Source organism: Manis pentadactyla, chromosome 13 (genome assembly GCF_030020395.1).
Source record: "Manis pentadactyla isolate mManPen7 chromosome 13, mManPen7.hap1, whole genome shotgun sequence".
NCBI classification, from domain to species: domain Eukaryota; kingdom Metazoa; phylum Chordata; class Mammalia; order Pholidota; family Manidae; genus Manis; species Manis pentadactyla.
The window spans coordinates 30,649,342-30,664,687 of record NC_080031.1 but is presented as its reverse complement, the minus strand read 5'-3'; the positions used below and the strand labels follow the sequence as shown (position 1 = coordinate 30,664,687).

The 15,346-nt window shown below is 36.8% G+C and overlaps 1 long non-coding RNA gene across 1 annotated transcript in view; it reads left to right on the top strand.

Moving 5' to 3' along the window:
- LOC130680419 (uncharacterized) overlaps positions 1–15,346 on the top strand; it is a 29,833-nt gene that overhangs the window by 10,625 nt on the left and 3,862 nt on the right. Inside the window, exon 2 of the long non-coding RNA XR_008993419.1 lies at positions 15,093–15,285. This is a non-coding gene — a long non-coding RNA (uncharacterized LOC130680419). The remainder of the gene's footprint in view (positions 1–15,092; positions 15,286–15,346) is intronic.

Genomic DNA, 15,346 nt, shown 5'->3' with positions numbered 1-15,346 from the left:
TTCCTGATCTTAGAGGAAAAGCTTTCAGCTTTTCACTATTCACTGTGATGTTAGCAGTGGATTTTTCATATATGGCCTTTATTATGCTGAGGTACATACCCTCTATACCCATTTTGCTGAGACTGTTATCATGAATGGATGTTGAATTTTGTCAAATGCTTTTTTGGCATCTATTGAGATGATCACGTGGTTTTTATCCTTCTTTTTGTTAAGGTGGTGTATGATATTGATTGAGTTATGAATGTTATACCATCCTTGCATCCCTGGAATGCATTCCACTTAGTCATGATGGATGATCCTTTTGATGTAGTTTTGAATTTGGTTGGCTAATATTTTGTTGAGGATTTTGCATCTATATTCATCAGGATATTGGTCTAAAATTTTCTTTCTTTGTAGTGTCTTTGCCTGGCTTTTGTATAGAGTGTTTCTGGCCTAATAGAATGATTTTGGAAGTATTGCCTTCTCTCCTATTTTTTGGAATACTTTAAGAAGGATGGGTATTAGCACTTAAAATATTTGGTAGAATTAGCTGTGAAGCCATCTTAACCTAGACTTTTGTTTTGTTCGAAGTTTTTTGATTACCAGTTGAATTTCATTGCTAGTAGTTGGTCTGTTCAGATTTTCTGTTTCTTCTTGGGTCATTCTTTGAAGGTTGTATTTTTCTAGGAAGTTGTCCATTTCTTCCAGATTTTCCAATTTATTGGCATGTAATTTCTCATAGTAATCTCTGATAATTCTTTATATTTCCATAGTATCTGTTGTGACTATTCCTTCTTGGTTTCTGATTTTGTTTATCTATGTACTCTTTTTTCCTTTATAAGTCTGGCTAGGGGTTTATCAATTTTGTTTATTTTCTCAAAGAACCAGCTTTTGGTTTCATTGATTTTTTTCTACTGTTTTATTCTTCTCTATTTTATTTATTTCGTCTATGATCTTTATTATGTTCCTCCTTCTACTAACTTTGGGTTTCATTTATTCTCCTTTCCTGATTTCTTAATTATGATTTTAGACTGTTTACTTGGGAATGGTCTTATTTCTTGAGGTGGGCCTGTATTACTATGTACTTCCCTCTTTGAACCACTTTTGAAGCATCCTACATTTTTGAATTGTTGAATTTTTGTTTTCATTTGTCTCCATGTATTGTTTGATTTCTGTTTTAATTTGTTCATTGGTTCATTGATTATTTAGAAGCATGTTATTCAGCCTCCATGTCTTTGTGGGCTTTTTGTTTGCTTCCTGTAAATTATTTCTAATTCATACCATTGTGGTCTGAGATGTTGCTTGATACAATTTCAAACTTTTTAAATTTATTAAGACTCTTTTTGTGGCCTAGTATTTGATCTGTTCTGGAGAACATTCTGTGTACCCTTAAGGAAATGTGTGTCCTGCTGCTTTGGATGGAATGTGTTCTGTAGATGTCTGTTAAGTCCATCTGATCTAATGTATTGTTCAGTGCCTCCGTTTCCTTATCTATTTTCTGTCCTATTGATCTTTCATTATGTGTGTGTTGTGTTAAAACTTCCTAAAATGAATGTGTTGCAATCTGTTTCCCCTTTTAATTCTGTTAGTATTTGTTTTACATATGTAGGTGCTCCTGTGTTGGGTGCATAGATATTTGTAATGGTTATATCCTTTTGTTGGACTGACCCCTTTGTCACTATGTAATGTCTTTCTTTGTCTCTTATTACTTTCTTTGAAGTCTATTTTATCTAAGTACTGCTACTTGTGCTTTTTTCTCCCTATTATTTGCATGAAATATCTTTTTTCATCCCTTCACTTTTAGTCTGTATGTGTCTTTGGGTCTGAAGTGAGTCTCTTATGGGCAGGATAAAGATTGTTCTCATTTCATAATCCATTCTTCTGCTCTATCTTTTGACTGGTGCATTCAGTCCCTTTACATTTAAGGTAATTATTGATAGGTATGTACTTACTGCCATTTTATTAATTGTTTTGTGGTTGTTTTTATAGTTCCTCTCTGATCCTTTCTTCCTCTCTTATACTCTTCTCTTGTTTGATTGTTTTCTTTAGTGTTGTGATTGATTTCTCTTTTTTAAATATTTTGTGAATATATTATAGGTTTTAGGTTTGTGGTTACCATACGTTTCAAGTATAGTCTCCTAACTATATAACAGTCTATATTAAGTTGATGATCACTCTATATCAAACATAATCTAAAAGTACTTTTTTCTTCTTCCTCTTCCATGCTTTATGTATTAGATGTCATATCTGCTTTTGTGTAAGCCTTCCCTGAATTTGTGTATAGTTTTACTACTTTTGTTTTAATTTCATACTTGTGTGGTAAGTAATTGTTCTACTACCTTTACTGTGGGTTTATTTTCGCTGGTGAAAACTATTTAGCCTTAGGAACATTTCCATCTACAGAAGTATCTTTAACATATCCTTTAATGCTGGTTTAGTGGTTATACATTCCTACAGCCTTCACTTCTCTGGGAAATGTTTAATCTCTCCTTCAAATTTGAATGACAGTCTTGCTAGGTAGAGGATTCTTGGTTGAAGGTCGTTCTGTTTTTGTACATTAAATGTTTCATGCACCACATTGGGGAAGTTTTCAACAATTATTTCTTCAAAGAGACTTTCTATTCCTTTGTCTCTCTCTTCTCCTTCTGATACCCATTATGTGAATATTGTTTCATTTTGAGTTGTCACTCACCTCTCTTCATTCTTTCTTTCCTAGAAATTTTTTTTCTCTCTGTTCCTCAGCTTCCTTGTTTTCTTGCTGTCTAATTCCCATCTCATTGATTGCCTCCTCTACTTGCAGCAATCTATTATTCATTCCCTCCATTTTATATTTCATTTCAGTTACTGATTCTTCATCTCTGAGTGGCACTTTTTCAGCTCTTGTATCTCTTTGTTGAAGTCCTTCCTGAGATCGTCAATACCTTTCCACGGATCAGTAAACATATTTATGACTGCTACTTTGAAATCTTTATCAAGAAGATTGGTGACCTCCATTTCATTTAGCCGTCTTTCTGGTGCCTTATCCTATAGTTTTATTGGAACAAATTCTTCTGCCTCCTCATTTTGCCAGCGTTTCTTTGTTTCTTCCTTTCTATAGATAGATCTGCTATGCTTCCTGGCTAGAGAATAATGGCTTTATGGAGCAGTTATCCCACAGTGACCAGAGGCTCAAGAATCGTTACTCTCATGTCTGATTCTCCTTTGCTGTAGAAATTTTACAGTCTTTATACCTAGCTTTACCCTTCTCTCCAGATAACCCCCAAGCAGTGTTCTAGTTTAAATGTTTTTTCCTTTCTCACCCACAGAGGAAATGAAGCCAAAGATGATTTCACACATGGTGGTTGAGTCATCATTAAGTCACCTCCCAGACCTCTTAATTAAAAATTCCTAATCTCCATAACTTTTCCAGGTTTCCTTATCTATGAGAATCTGTTATATGCATGCTTTATAATGTAATACTTTACCATACAATATTGAATTCTTAATGACTAGAAGTATTCCCTACCTAAGGAGTCTTTTTTATTTATGCTTCAGTAACAGAACATAGTAGCTATCATTTAATGGACATTGTTGCAGGCAGAATTCTAAGAAGGCTGTCCCCATACATGCCTTGTCCCTTGATTGTGGATAGACTTGTGAAAATGACAGAATATCACTCCTGTGGTTAATCAGTTGGCTTTGAGCTAACCAGAATGGAGTGGCCCTGACCTAATCAGCTTAGCCCTTTCTGAAGTCATGAGACTGAAAGTATGAGTCTCTGTTGTGGGTTTTGAATATGAAAGCCATGATAAGAACTTGTGATAAGACTCTGGTTGCTGAGAGAGCTATCCCCAGCCAAAGCCAGCAAGGAACTGAATTCTGCCAACAACTTGAATGAGCCTGGAAAGTATTCATCTCTAGTCAGGTTTTTAAAGGCGAACATAGCCAGCTGACCCCTTGATTTCAGCCTCTTGAAACCCTGAGAAGACTAACTAGCCATATAGTGCCTGGACTTCTGACTGACAGAATTGTAAGATAATAACTGTCTGTTATTTTAAGCCACTAAATTTATGGTAATTTGTTATACATCAATAGACAAAAAATATAGGCACTCATCCATGTGTTGGACATTGTAGTAAAGATGTTCTCTATATTATCTCATTTAATTCCTATAGCAACCCTTTAGGTACTCACAGTGTCCATTGTTAGAACAAGAAAATGGGAGCCTGGCTTGATGAACAAAAGCAGCAAAAATTGATTCTTTAAATACTACAAATTTCACTCTCACTTTATTTGAATTTGTAAGACCTATCCCCAAGCAGTGTTTTTTCCTCTAAAGTGCTTCTCCTGTCCTTTTAATTTTGTTGATACAGGCTGAAGCTGTTTCCTTGGTAAAAGTATGTTGATCCAAACCATTTGGCTTCTTATAGGTATGAACCACTGAGGAGGCTATTTTCCGTTTAAGTGTGCTTTTGAAAAATCAAACGCAGACTTGAGTATTAAAATTATTAAACTTAAACTCCTTCAAATTGAATGAGATAGCTCTGTCCTTCCTACTGAAAAGAGAAACAGTATAATGAATCAATGTACTGGCTCATTTTTCACACCTTGTCCCTACCGCCACGCACTACCTTCCCCAGGCCTGCCTATCCCACTCTTGGAGATGCTTTATTGCCACCTGTAGGCTTAACTTCTACCTAAATAAACTCCAATCTTCCTCCTCAGCTAAGAAAACAAGGCAGTTTTCAAATCTGATGGACTTGAAGCTTATAATCAAGTCAGTCTTGCGGCTGGACTCATTCTGACCCAGTACTCTGGACCAGTTGAGTGAGTTTTTGTTTTCCTTGTGACATCTTTACCTTGTCTCCAAGTTCCATTTATTGAATTACTACCTAGCTTTCATTATGCATTCCTTCTATTTTTAGTAGTGCCAGAAAGCCAGTCTTTTCCCACCAAAACACAGGATTTCTAGAGAGGTTAAATAAATGTGCCCTTGTTCCCACATGGGTGAACAAAGAAGATACAGCAAAAATTGCAGAAAGAATTGGAAACTGAGAGTGGAAGTCCGGGGTGGGAGGTGCCAGTGTGGATGCAAATTGGATTATGAATACAAAAGCATAATGGAAAGTGACATTAAGCCGAAATGGAGAGAAAGAATACAAGAGATAACAGAAAAATGTAAAATAACTTTTCCCAAAGAAAAATAAGAAAATTTAGGGAAAACGGCCATTGCATAAGACATAGCAGCCCAGACTGGGGGAACCCTGTGGTACTTGAATTGTATTTCTCTTCAATGAGGGTTTTAAAGAAGTACATATGAATCAGCAACAAAGTATTGTGACCCTTTCAGAGATTATTGTCAGTTCAGGAACTTAATCTTAGAGACTAAAAAAAATCAGATAAAGATAATAAAAATTATGGTAGTGTGTTAAATGTTTTTAACACTATGTGCAAGAATTGTTTGAAGTATTTTGACTAATCCTAACAAAAATCTTCTGACATTCTTACTATTATTATGTCCAGTTTACGGACGAGGAAACTGAGGCACTGAGATTTTTTATTTTGCCCACAGGGAGGATAGGCGCAAGGAATGTCAGTGAATCCAGTGTGGCAGGATTGTAGGAAACAAGAGGGACATGAAGGGAGATGCATGTGGAGAGGTAACGAGAGACAAGATAACAAGATTCTGGAGGGTTTTATAAGCTATTGTAAGGAACTGGGATTTATGCTAAGGTGGTAAAACATTAGAGGGTTTTAAGCAGAGGAAGTTATGTGATTTGACTTAACATTTAAAAATCATTCTGCTGGCTGCGGGTTTGAGAAGAAATCATAAGCAGGGATGGGGGCTGTGAGTTAGAGGGGGGTGTGTACTAAGATCAAGAGTGGGGCCCGGCTGACCAGGTAGGAGGCCATTGCAATAATGAGGTCACGGGGGTGGCAGATGGTTTGGTCACTAAACTGATGCCAGGTGTAGATTGACTATTCTTAATCAGGCCCATCTATACCTCTGCAGACTAAGTAAAGAGAAGAGGTGATGAGCAATGGTACATAAAATTACTGTACATTTATTCCAACTATATGTATTCTTAGTTGCAAATTGCTACATATGGATAAATCTGGGTGCTTTCTATGTACACCTTAGTAAAATCATGGTCAACTGTGATAATGAATATGGCTGTGCATAATTTACAAATCAACTTCATGTGAATTATTTTGGAAACAACCCGATAAGGTGTATGTGTCAGTCCCATATTTCTCCTACCACTTAACATAAGATAAAACAGACTCAGTGAACTTAGAGGTGAACTTGTTCAGTATCATGTAAACTGCAAGTCAGAAGCCTGGCTTTCTCTACTGAACCCAACTTCCTAACCAAGCTTTTGCCCAGGAGCATCCGCAGATGGAAATGAAAAAGGAGGCTACACCTGCCAGGGTAAAGGCTTTGGTTGAAAGTACACAGACAGCAATACTATTGCCTGGCACTTGGGAGGAATGTCTACCTCCTGTAATTACCACACTTGTTTCTCAGCCTTTTAACCATGTACATTAAATGTTCAACTTTGATAAACATTGCAAATTACTATAAAGAAGACTTACTAAAATGAAGAAAACCAAATAATCTTATGAACTCAGATCACAACAAAGCCTTTTCCATATAAAATGATTTTAAGTGAAGATACAGAAGAGCCTTTTGAGAAGGAGCTCAAAGCATTTCCTCTGCTCACTGCTGCTTGGAGGATCAACTAAACATCCACACCCTGTTAGCTTTGATTTCCAATTCACGAAAACCCTGGGGAAAAAAAGGATTTTTTTTTCCTTTTTGCTCAAAATGTAGTGATGTTAACTCAGCCTTTTCTTTAAAGGTTTTCTTCTTTTCTTGGCTGTTAAATAGATTATTTATTTCCTCTACAATGACAGGGCCAAGAGTAAGGTAAGGTACTAATCTGGGGCACAGAATTTAGGAGTCCGTTAAAAAAAGCTAGTTATCAAGATAAGTAATATTTTAATATGGTATTTTTCAAAATCAAAATTAGTGCCAAAAATCCCTAGTGAACAACATATCAAAATTCTAAATGCTGTATCAATATTACTGACTTCTTTTGCCTTAGCCTTCAGTGCAGCTCAGCGAGGCACTGGTAAATGATCGCCCTTTTCATGTTTTATGCTTCAATATTCTTTCTGCATGTAGTGTTCAGTGCAGGCCAGTGGTGGTTTTAATCATGTGAGGCTGAAAAAATAAGAAGAATAACAGAAACAGGGCAAATATTGTGTCTTGTAGCATATATTGGGCACATATGATTTCCCTTTAATGTGTTACATTTCCCTAGAGCATCATAAAGTGTAACCTGTCGTCACCTGAATCTCCATCATACAGGGTAATACCGAGTAGTCGTGACCTTCTTGCAGTGCTGGCAGAGATGCTGCAATGCGGCACATTAAACAAAATCGCCGGCCGGTATAACACTGCCTTGCTTATGCTCTGAATGCTGAAGTAAATGATGATTATCTGCTGATGTTCATAGCGTGACTTTTGAATAAACAAAGTACAAACAGCAAACATACAGTTAACACAGAGCTATGACTGTCAGGCAATTGTTATACTTAGAAACTGCTTAAGCCATTAATTAGAGTACAGCATTTCCTCTTGAGATAACACTGATTAAAATGTATATACACTCTGTTGGAAAATAACTTCAGGGTTGATGTGAAAATAGCCAAGAAGGATTTCAAATAAATACCTTTGAAAGAAAGGGCATTTTTGTAAAGAGGAAAATATTTGTCTCCTTGCCCTGCTCGGAGCTGTGTCTCCCAGACCGTTTTGTGGTTGACTGGGCAAGTTTAGTTTTTCCGAAAGACAAAAGGGATGAAGAATGAAGTGAGTCAGCTAAATTCTTAGTAGCTAACAAACAGAATTTTCTTTGGCGTTGACTTTCTTCCTAATCTTCTGTAATCGCAGATACATAATTCAATGTGCTTTCATAAAATATGCATGCCATTTTCTCTGTAAACAGGTCTAAGGGCAGACCTCACCAATTAGCAAAATCCACCATGCTGGGTTGAACTGATCCGGCGTGCAATCGGAAATCCCTGCAGCATGAATTAGCTGGGCCTTTTTGGTGTTTAAATACTGATTAAATGCTATAGCTAGGTAGGACTCTCTTGGGGGCCAATGTAAGAGCTTTGCTGAGCTACTCGCAGACAACAAAAACTCCGGAAGTGAGGAAACAGCCCATGAGCCTGAAATGTGGCTCACCCAGCCTTCTTCTAGTCTAAGGCCTGCTGTTCAAAGGATGTTCTGCACCTGAGCAGCATCAACAGCCCCTGAGGGCTTAGAACTGTAGACTCTCAGGTCCCACCCTAGGCTTATTGAGTCACAACCTGCATACTCAGTAATTCTTATAGACAATGAAGTTTGAGAAGTACTAGTCTAAGAACCTTATGCCCACAAACCTGGGCTTTCATATTCATCCTGTGACTGGGAGAGAATATCAAAAAGTGACACAATGACCTGCAACTAGAAGTAAATACAAAGGAGATGTGAGTTATTAAAAAGGCAGTAGCCCTGAAAATCCATCAACATCATCCACTATAACAATAAAAAGGACAAAAATCACATGATCATCTCCATAGATACTAAAAAAGCTTTTAAAAAATTCAACACCCATTCATAATAAAAACTCTCAACAAAATGTGTATAGAGGGCAAGTACCTCAACATAATAAAGGCCATATATGATAAACCCACAGCCAACATCAATGAAAAGCTGAAAGCTTTTCCTCTAAGATCAGGAACAAGACAAGGATGCCTTCTCTCCCTGTTTTTATTCAACACAGTACTGGAGGTCCCAGCCACGGCAATCAGACAACACAAAGAAATAAAAGGCATCCAGATTGTAAGGAAGAAGTAAACTGTCCCTGTTTGCAAATGACATGATATTGTACATAAAAACCCTAAAGAATCCACTCCAAAACCACTAAAACTAATATCTGAATTCAGCAAAGTTGCAGGATACAAAATTAATACACAGAAATCTGTTGCACTCCTATTCACTAACGATGAACTAGCAGAAAGAGAAATCAAGAAAACAATTTCATTCACAGTTGCATCAAAAAGAATAGAATACCTAGGAGTAAACCTAACCAAGGAAGTGAAAGACCTATACCCTGAAAACTACAAGACACTCTTGTGAGAAATTAAAGAGGACATTAATACATGGAAATTCCTCCCATGCTCTTGACTAGGAAGAATTAATATTGTCAAAATGGCCATCTTGCCTAAAGCAATCTACAGATTCAATGCAATCCCTATCAAAATACCAACAGAATTCATCAAAGAACTGGAACTAAAATTCATATGGAACCACAAAAACCCCTGAATAGCCAAAGCAGTGGTGAGAAGGAAGAATAAAGCAGGAGGGATTATGCTTTCCAACTTCAAGCTCTACTGCAAAGCCACAGTAATCAAGACAATTTGGTACTGTCACAAGAACAGACCCACAGACCAGTGGAACAGAATAGAGAGTCCAGATATTAACCCAAACATATACAGTCAATTAATATATGATAAAGGAACCATGACATACAATGGGGAAATGACAGCCTCCTCAACAGCTGGTATTGGCAAAATTGGACAGCTACATCTAAGAGAATGAAACTGGATTACTGTCTAACTCCATACACAAAAGTAAACTCGAAATGGATCAAAAACCTGAATGTAAGTCATGAAACCATAAAACTGTTAGAAGGAAACACAGGCAAAACTCTCTTGAATATAAACATGAGTAACTTTTTCATGAACACATCTCCCTGGGCAAGGGAAACAAAAGCAAAAATGAACAACTGGGACTATATCAAACTAAAAAGCTTCTCTACAGCAAAGGACACCATCAGTAGAACAAAAAGGTATCCTACAGTATGGGAGAATATATTCATAAGTGATATATCCAATAAGGGGTTGACATCAAAATGTACAAAGAGCTCATGCTCCTCAACAAACAAAAAGCAAATAATCTGATTAAAAAATGGACAGGGGAGCTGAACAGACACTTCTCCAAAGAAGAAATTCAGATGGCCAACAGGCACATGAAAAGATGCTCCACATCACTAATCATCAGAGAAATGCAAATTAAAATCACAGTGAGATATCACCTCACACCAGTTAGGATGGCCACCATCCAAAAGACAAACAACAACAAATGCTGGCAAGGATGTGGAGAAAGGGGAACCCTCCTACCCTGCTGGTGGAATGTAAATTAGTTCAATCATTTTTCCTGATCTTAGAGCAAAGCAGTATGGCGATTCCTCAAAAAATTAAAAATAGGAATACCATTTGACCCAGGAATTCCACTCCTAGGAATTTACCCAAAGAATGCAGCAGTCCAGATTCAAAAAGACATATGCACCCCTATGTTTACCACAGGGCTATTTACAATAGCCAAGAAATGGAAGCAACCTAAGTGTTCACCAGTAGATGAATGGGTAAAGAAGATGTGGTACATATACACAATGGAATATTATTCAGCCATAAGAAGAAAACAAATCCTACCATTTGCAACAAAATGGATGGAGCTAGAGGGTATTATGCTCAGTGAAATAACCCAGGCAGAAAAAGACAAGTATCAAATGATTTCACTCATCTGTGGAGTATAAGAACAAAGCAAACACTGAAGGAACAAAACAGCAGCAGACTCACAGAACTTAAGAGTGGACTAATAGTTACCAAAGAGAATGGGACTGGCAAGGGTGGGTGGGAAGGGAGGGAGAAGGGGATTAAGGGGCATTACGATTAGCACACATAATGTAGGGGGGCACGGGGAAGGCAGTATAGCACAGAGAAGACAAGTAGTGACTCTATAACATCTTACTATGCTGATGGACAGTGACTGTAATGGGGTATGTGGTGGGGACTTCATAATGGGGGGAATCTAGTAACCACAATGTTGCTCACATGATTGTATATTAATGGTACCATTAAAAAAATTAATAAATTAAAATGTAGCAGCCCTTCTCAGCAGGAGGTTCACAGGGTTTGTATAGCTTGAGAGGTAGGTATCCTTAGTAAAGGGGAGACTTTGCTGTAGATAAAACTATTTTTAGATTTCTGTGAATTTTAAGGAAGAACATCTATATTACTGAGGTTCAGTGGAGGTGATTGCCGGCAGTCACTTGAGGACTGGGCAACTGAGAAGAAGAAAGGAGAAGAAAACATCTTCCAGTCATTTGTGGCTGCAGATTGGGTCACGTGAGACATGGCAAGTTGACTGGTCTCTACTGTATCATCAGACTTTACAGAGCCATCCTGGCGGCTTACAGGTGGTGTCTTTTTGACAGGTTTCATACTTTTTCACATGGATCATTAAACTCTTGTGTTTATTTTGTCACATATAAGTCAACATCGGTGTCGTACAAGTAAATATAAAGGACAATAACAGTAGCTTCCATTTATGGGCTCTCTGCTTTACACTAGGCACTATTCCAAGTGACTTGAAGTATCTCTAAATTCACATGGCCCCCAAAGGGGCATTATCCCATTTTAGAATTGAGGAAATTGAAACACAGATCCTGCTACAACAAATTTTTTCCCAAACCATTTTATTTGTCTTGAACGATGTGTTTGAACGAATGGGCAGTTTCTCTTGCTGGTCCCTCTCTTTTAGGAGGTCAGTCTTCTGCTTGGTTGATCAGCAGCTAGTGTCTCAGCTCATCTTTGTCAAATGTTCCCTGACCAATGTGGCCACATTTTGCTATTTTCTGCCATGTGAGATAACCTGGGTTCTTCCAAATAAACTCTTTTCTTGCTTCCACCATACTGAGGCCAAATACCCCTCTCTCCACATGGAATAATTCATGGGCTGCCCTGCGCTACCTCAAAGGCCCCCTTTCTAGTTGAAGGATGACTTGTTTGTTGAAAAGAGCTGTTATGTCTTAACTTCAACAAATAAAAAATGCTTCCTTCTCTTTATGGCCACTCATTGTTTAGGTATAGATCATCTCTCACTTCCTGCTAATTACCCATAAGCCCAGGTGTGCAGAATTTTGGAAGTGAAATGATTCCAAATGTAGGAAAGAAAAAGCTATTTTACAGTCGCAAGTCCTCCCCCACTAGGATCTGTACTTCAGAGTACCCTGCTTGTCCCTTTACATACTATCCTAGATTCACTGTGAAGAACTAGTCTCTTCTGTCCTGGCATAATATAGTGCTGTGTGTCTCAAATGCTTTCTGCCAAAGCAGAGAAAAGCTCATGTATAAGTACAGGAGATATAGCATCAGGGGTCTGTGAGTACATCCCCAGAAGAACTGGGTAAAAATGAGGACTTAATTTGAAGCCTGAAGTTTTACCTTTAAAAAAGCATGCTAATCGTGACTGCCCTCCCATAGCAGGTCTTCATTTTACTTAGCAGCTGTTAAATGTTGCTAAGTATTATTAAACAGCTAAACATGATTTAAGTGACCGAAATTTTCACATCCAAATTTTTGGGTAAAGTTGAAACTCCTGGATGATGTGCTGTGTTCATTCTGGGGCATTTAGTATCCCTGGGATGCTGACATGTATGCCCCTGAACAGCCAAACATTAGGATATTTTGGTTGCCTGATGATTTTGCTGAATAACTATTAAGGAGAATAGGACAGTCATTCAAAAAAAAGGAAAAGTGCCTGAACACTGCTCTTCCAGAGAACTTAAGAGTATAAATGAATGTCTGCTTCTTGGCTACTTCAATCTTAACATCTGCTTCCAATTAGAGAATCCAGCAAGCAGCTGAGTCACTCTCACCAAAGCAGGTGTTCTTGGTGAGCCACAGGGCCTCCCGGTGACCACTCTGCAGAGAAAACCTCTTGAAATAGCTTCCTTCCCCTGATCCTTTGAGAAGCATCATAATGAGATATCGTTGTAAATGTCACTCTAAAAATCTTTTTCCCTGCCTTGTGCAGCAATGAGGGGAAGCCATTGAGTCAGCTAGATATGTGTATTATTCTATTCAATAATCTTTAAAATAAAATATAAATGTACACACGTGACTTCAGTATTTTACTACGTATCTTCCTTGCTGAAGGAGTAAATCCTGTCATATGGGAGGGAGTTTGGAGATGGTGGTAAGGCGCCGCCCACTATCTCATTGTGAAGTGCATTGTCACTTGGAAAGTCAAGCAATGACATCTAACTGACTTATAATGTCTCTGAGCCTTGGGACTCTTGTAATTCTTCTTGTCAATGAAGCTATCTTTGGTTATGAAAGATTTTGCCAAATAAATGCCTTTGGCTTTTAAGACACTTGAATAATTATCCTTTCAAAATTAATGAAAAGATTATTGAAAATGCCCTAACAGTAATTTAGAAGACTACCTGCATATATACTTCTATTTGGAAGGATAGTAATTTTTAAACTAAATATATCTTAGGCCATAATTACAGGTGTCAGAACATGAAAGAATTGGTGAATTTGAGAAAGAGAAATTAAAAACAAAACCTTAAAAAATAAGTCAGGATGTCTTAATGGCACAAAATAAATGAGAGAATAGAAACATAGTTAGAAAAACCCCAAATTCATGATGTAGTTCTTTGTTCTTGAGATTTGCTCACACTAATTAGCCACACTAATCTTTTTAATTGTTGTTATGAGGCTACTTTTTTATTTATTCTGAAATATATCCTACTAAAAGAAAGTATATATAAAAACATGTGCACTTTAGAAAATAACATTAAAACAAATACTTATGTACTCATCAACCAGCAAAAGGAAAAGAACATTAGCTGTTACCTTGATATATCTTGTGCCAGATGATTCTACTCCACCCTCTAGGTAACAATAATCCAGTATTTTGTGTATATCAATCACTTCCTTTAAAAAATGTTTAACCATATGTGTATTCATGACTAACCATTAAGTAGTTTTGCTTGTTTTGAACTTTATATCTGTTTGTAATCTTCCAGGACTTGATTTTTTCACTGAAAAATTGTTTTCTAAGAATCATCCATGTTGGTGAACATAGCTGTATAATATTTCACTGTGTGATATTGCAAATAACAAATCCATTATATATCTACCTTCTACTAAATGGGTATTTCTACTGAGTCTAGTTTTTGCTATTATGAACAGTACAGAAAAAGACTGCTGTATATGACTCCTAGTTTACATGTACAAAAATTCTTTTAGGGCACATACTTAACAGTCAAATTGTTGAGTCATACAGTATATAAATATTCAGTTTTACATGTTATTGTGAGAATGTTCTCCAAAGCAGCTATCCCAATCAACTCCTCACCAGAATTGCATTCTCATTGATCTATATCTTCTCTGGAACTTAGTATTTTAGATGACTCTGCCAATCTCTATGGTATGAAATGGTATCTCATTGTGTTACACATTTCTCTCATTAATAATGAGATTCATCATACATTCATATATTCATTGTGAAATGTTTGTTCCTTTATTGACCATTTCATCCACTGGGATACTACTATCTTCTTGATTTTTTTTTCAGGTATATCAAGGTAGAATTGGCAAATAAAATTGTAACATATTTAAAGTATACAATGTAATGACTTGATATACATTTACATCCCCACAATGGAACCAATTAACACATCTATACCTCCATTTTATTATTGCTTTTCTGTGTGTAAGAATACTCAAGATCTACTCTTTTAGAAAATTTCAGCTATGCAATATAGGACTATACACTAGACAACATAAACTACATTAGATACTCAGAACTTATTCATCTTTTAATTGTAAGTCTGTACCTTTTACTAACCTCTCCCCACCACCCTCTCCCTCAGCAACCACCATTCTACTCTCTGTTTCTATGAGTTTAACTTCTTTTTTTTTAAATATTCCACATTTAAGTGAGATCATGCAGTATTTGTCTTTCTCTAATTGGCTTATTTAACTTAGCATAATGCCCTCCAGTTTTATCCATGTTGTCACAAAAGGCAGGATTTTCTTCCTTTTAAAGGCTGAATTATAATTATATATATATATATATATGTAACCTCACATTTTCTTTATCCATTTATTTGTAATGGACACTTGGGTTGTGTCCATATCATGGCTATTGTAAATGCGTCAATGAGTCTGGGAGTACAGAAATCTCTTCAAGACAATTATTTTATTTCTTTTTAATATATACCCAGAAGTGGGATTGCTGGATCATATGGTATAAAGCTGTAGTCACCAAAATAATATGGTAATGACATAAAAACAGAATGAAACAGAGATGAAATGGAACAGAAATAAGCCTAAGCATATGCAGTCAACTAATATTTGACAAGGAAGCCAAGAATACTCAACAGAGAAAAGCCAGACTCTTCAATAAATTGTTCTGTGGTAAGTGGACATTTACATGTAAAAGAATGAAACTAGAACTATATTTTTACACAATTTACAA